Raw genomic sequence first — 5,598 nt, 5'->3', positions numbered from 1 at the left:
TAATACACTTATAATATAATGTGTCAATTTCTTACCAAACAAGTATAATATATTTTTAAAAACAGTTATAATACATTTATACTGCATACATAATTCACTTTTAATACATATTGCATATTTAGCATAGTATTGATGTGTATTGCTATAAATGATATTAAATAAAACGTCTCAAGGATAACTCTCTTCGTTCTCTTTCTTTTCTTTATTAATACTCCTCTGATTCCGACGAACTGGTGCACGTTCCGTTCTTCTTACTCTTCCTCCGATTCCAACGAACCGGCACAAATTGATTTGAACCATGTTGCCGCCTGCCGATTACCAACATGGTTTCTGAGATAAAAAAAAAATTGAAGTATTGGGGGTTTTGGTTCAAATCAATGGCAAAAAATTGAAAGATTGAAAACAGGGAATATGGAAGAAAATATAGTGTAGAAGATGGGGTGGAACAGTGAGGCAGAAGGGTTTCGGCCTCTTGCTTTTTGATCGTCATCGTTGCCAGGAGAAGATGTGAATCTTCAATAAGTTCTTCAATTGTATTTGTCACCGTTGGGATCGCTCAAGGGTTGTGGGTTGTCGGAGTACAAGGAAACACCACCAAATACTCTAATGGTGTTTTCTCATTTATTTCCTATCATCTATGCAAAAACGATTTGTACCATGGCAATAGCTTTCCATTTCCTCTAATGGTGCTTTTTCATTTTTGTTGGTTTATGTATATTGAGTTGTATATTATTGTGCAAAATCTCCGTTTTTGACAACATTGGGAAAGAAAGTTTAAAGTCTCACTACTATTATTTGGTTTAGTGGGTCGGGTCGGGTCTAAAAGAGGAAACCAATTTTAAATGGGTAATTTAAATTGAAATTGGGGATTTGGGGTCGATTTAGGGTAACCGTTAATTTGGAGGGTACAAATGACAAGTTTGCTAACGGCGAGGGTATAAATAACTTCATTTTAACGGTAAGGGTAAAGTCAACCAATAAATCAAAGTTGAGGGGTATTTTTGATCCTTTTCCCTTTATTAAAAGGTCTTCATCCAAGTAATTTTTCCTAAAATCAAAGAGATATAAATTACATAAGGATATATGGCAATGGCTCTAAGCCACAAGGCGACTGAAACTAGACCTACTGACCCTACAATATAATAACAATAACACTAGATGCTTAAAACAAGGAAATATGATAAATTGCTTAGCTAAACTCGTCCTTCCCCTTGAAAAAAAAAAAGAGAAGCAAGAGCAAAACACAAACTTGTTATTCAATCATCATCATTGAAACATCGCATAACTGTTCAACTAGTCCGCCTGAGAAGACGCCTCAAGTCACTTGTAGCGTCGAGGTTATCTTCACTTTTCTTCTTGAAGAAAGCCGCCACAGGCAAAGAGCTCGGTGGCGATCGACGATAACTTACGTGCTGTTTGAAAACATCTTGTGACTGAAGAATGGAAACTCCGGCCATCGAAATAAATCGGAAAAGTTGGTGGAACAAAAATATCAATTGAAGTAAATGGAACACAATCTGTGAGAAAAATTACTAGTCTTGTTAGTAGCGCGTCCAATTTTTCTCTTTATTCCATTTCCTATGTTGAATCGGAAAATGAAATGAGTAATTATTAACTAAAAAGAAAATACTTATCCATGTAAAAATTCCTTTGTAGGTTTCTTCATAAATTCATGCTACAAAATTCTGACGAATTAATTGCCTTTTTATTTTTTAATTATTATCTTCTTTAAAATAATTTAATTTTTTTGTCACAAATGCTAATTTTAACTCAAGTTCATATTCCTTTAAAGATTTAAATATAATTTCAATAATATGATCAAACCAATACAAAAGATGGAGGAAGTAGTAGAATAATATGATCAAACCAACTCAAGTTCATATTCCTTTAAATAATAACTCATGAGGATGTGTATGATGTGGGAGTTAGTAGCAACATAATTAAATTTATATCTTATGTTATTTTTTTTTTTAAATCTTACTAACATAGTCATTTGTAAGATGATTTTAGCTATTTAGTTAGTCGGTAATAAGTTACCAAATTAATTATTTTTAATTACAAAATTAACGTGTCTATTTTATTAGTTATTTAGTTAGTCGGTAATGAGTTACCAAATTAATCACGAGGTTATTCCTATATTGATTCGGCTTAGGACTACTAATCCTAATTAGTTATAATTAAACGGAATTTTTTTGTTAACTTTGAAAAAAAAATTAGAAAGTGTGTCTATTTTATTAGTTAGTCCGTAATTATATTGAAAATTTTCATGTCCTGTACTTTTTACTTCCACGTTCGATCGGTGTTTCTTCAAGTGTTAAAGAAAGGGAACTGCAACATTTATCTCTCAAAATTAATTTTTAATTACAAAATTAACGTGTCTATTTTATTTTAATATGATGCCCAATGAATTAGTTATTTAGTTAGTCGGTAATAAGTTACCAAATTAATTTTTATTTTTTTAATTACAAAATTAACGTGTCTATTTTATTAGTTATTTAGTTAGTCGGTAATAAGTTACCAAATTAATCAGGAGGTTTTTCCTATATTGATTCGGCTTAGGACTACTAATCCTAATTAGTTATAATTAAGTGGATATTTTTTGGTAACTTTGCAAAGAAATTTAGAAACTGTGTCTATTTTATTAGTTAGTCGGTAATAAGTTACCAAATTAATCAGGAGGTTTTTTCTATATAGATTAGATTTTTTTGTGAACTTTGCAAAGAAATTTAGAAACTGTGAGCATAGGACTAGGAAATTACGATGGCGGAAGAACATGAAGTTGAAGAAGGAGAAATATATGATGATTCTCATATAGACATTGATGCTAAGATTCAAAGTGTTTTGGGCGATTATATGAAAGATTTTGAAGGAGCTGTTTCTGCTGAGAATTTGGGGCCAAAATTTGGTGTTTATGGTTCGTTTTTGGCAAGTGATCAACTTGTAATTCAACCACAGATATCTCAAAAACTCCCGACCCCTACCCCTATTTCTTCTCACAAACCCATTAGGATTAGGATTAAGCTTCGTTCTGGTAATACTGCTGCCCCGAAGAGTAGTGATTTACACACTGCTTCTGATAAGACACACTGCCCGGAACTGACGACTTCTGGGGATGAGTCACCACTTGCTCCATTCATTATACAAGAAGATTGGATTCGATGTTCTACATGTCGGAAGCGGAGGCTTCTCCCGTATGGTACAAAACTGTCTCAGAGTTGGGTCTGCACTATGTTAGACTGGCTTCCTGGCATGAACTGTTGTGACATTAGTGAGGACGATACCACAAGTGCTCTACATGCCCTCTACCAATCTCTCATCCAAAGTAACTTTCAAAATCGTGGTGCTAAAGGTACTTCAATTGATTTAAAAGAACATAACGGGAGGGAAGTTTCTGTAAAGAAAAGAAAATCGAGGGAACAAGACTATTTAGGTAATGAATTGGGTGAGGTGAAAGTGATGTCAATGCTTTTGAGGGTAAATTCAGGAAACAGAAGAAGTCGAAGGTGATTCAGACTGAAAAAAAGAAGACCAGTAGAAGCAAGGGTGAAGGGAAATCGACAAGGAGAGATACAGGAATCAAGGATTCTGCTCCTATAGAGAGAGAACAGCAGGTAAACAAGTATGGAGTAAAGCAACAGTCTGAAGCAGAATGTGGCATGATGCGCAAACCAGTTTACAAGAAGGCCATTGGATATGGGAAGGTTGCGAGGGCCTACATTGCATTTTGGTAGAGGAATTACTGTATTAGCAGTCATTAGTTCTTGTTTTCTGTTAAATTTGTTTATATGTTTAAAGTATATGAAAATAAGCAACTGATGATTCTGCTTCACAACTTTACTTTATCTACTTTGAAGATTACTTAAGGCTTCTAATCCCAATTGCATACCCTTAGCTACTATATTAATTAAATATCCAACTACTAAGCCTTTCAATGCTATTTATCTAAATCTATTTTGGTGTTAAGGGTTGGATCTCGAGCCACAAATTCCTTTGTAATAATCTAACAAACAATTTCGGAGCTTCATTATAATAGATCATAAGGAGTATAAAATGACTTATATGGTTATTTGCTTAATATGAGGAATGGATCTTATATTGTTACTCTTTTTCGATGCTAACTTTACATTCCCCTGCCTAAAGAAATCAGTATTCTATATCTATCTTGTTGCACCTTGTAAAGACTATCCACTGATGATAAGAAATCAGTAAGTTTCAAAATATAACTTCTAAATAACCTAACATTCTAGTATAAAGTAAAAATTGTCAACTTGTCATCATAGTAGAATTATTGTTGGGTTTAGGGTTTAAGTTATGATATAGGATTGGGATTTATGTATTTCCAAAGTCAATATGATGGACTAAGCTAACTGACCTACCTACCTAAATAATTTTCAATCAATTTTCAACATTCGCACGAAAGTATACTCACAGCAAGCATTATGACAATAGTACATAAGAGAATTGTCAAGCTCTCCCTAAATTTTAAATACAAAATGATGGATAATTAACTTCACACTCAGCCAAAATGACTTATGTTGCTAGCAGCAGCTGGATAGGATGCATTGGCTCGTGAAAAAGGGTATGGAAGGACACTCAAGGGTATGGCTTAAGGATTGAAGTAGGTTGAGAACCATGAGCTCTACCATTAGTGGATAGAGTTACCCATAAGGAGCGCAAGTTGGACCCAGATGGAAGGCAAGATATTTTTATTTTATAACTTCTTCTTTTCTTTTTGGAGATAAAGATTCTAATATTGTAACTCTTATCTTTGTCTTACCACAAAATGTTTGACAGTTGCCTCAACCCATGGAGGTTCATGTGTACAATGTTTGCATAAACATACATCTGATTATTACGTTATCCATGGTACACATAGATCCCAGTGAAGCAGTCAGTGAATCTGGCATCCTACAAGAGTGCCAAAGTGTCCATAATACTTGAACAAACATTAAAATAAGAAGCCTCAACTGATATCCTTCTAAATTGGCTAATGACAAATATCAAAGATCTATCCTAATCATCAATTGACCCAGTAGGAATCATAACAAGTTTTTCTTAGGAGATGCCTAATAACTTAGTGCAATAGTCCTAACAAAGGCTATACCAAAAAATAACTTACAAGACGACAGTCAGGATACCATAATATTCTTATAACAAATTCTATTACGGAAATATGAGGCAATTATAACACCAATCCGTCCAGGTATATTACTATCTTTAATCCATCCACCTTCAACTGCAGAGTAAGTACTCAATTTTTCTGTGTATGTATGTATATGTGTAGGTATATATACACAAACACGCACACACTCAAGATTTTCAAACATACATAACAAGGCCCAAAATTGTTAGCACATACCTCAAATGCAAAGAATAGTAGATCTTTAAAAAAAACAAAGACCATTGACAAACCACATAACTGCTGAAACTTCAACACATCTAGGCCTGCACAAAGTTGAACACTGCTATATGTTTCCATTTTCTCCCTTAAATTGGTGTCCAACACATCTCCACATACCACATCTTCTTAATATTGATTAAATAAAAAGCCTAGTTTTTACAGACAAATTTCAACACCACACACAGAAATAGTAACTT

The sequence above is a fragment of the Solanum verrucosum genome, unplaced genomic scaffold (genome assembly GCF_900185275.1).
Source record: "Solanum verrucosum unplaced genomic scaffold, falcon-dt-bn FXZP01000182.1, whole genome shotgun sequence".
In the NCBI taxonomy this organism is placed as follows: Eukaryota; Viridiplantae; Streptophyta; class Magnoliopsida; order Solanales; family Solanaceae; genus Solanum; species Solanum verrucosum.
The sequence above is the reverse complement of the archived record's forward strand: the minus strand, read 5'-3'. Positions refer to the sequence as shown.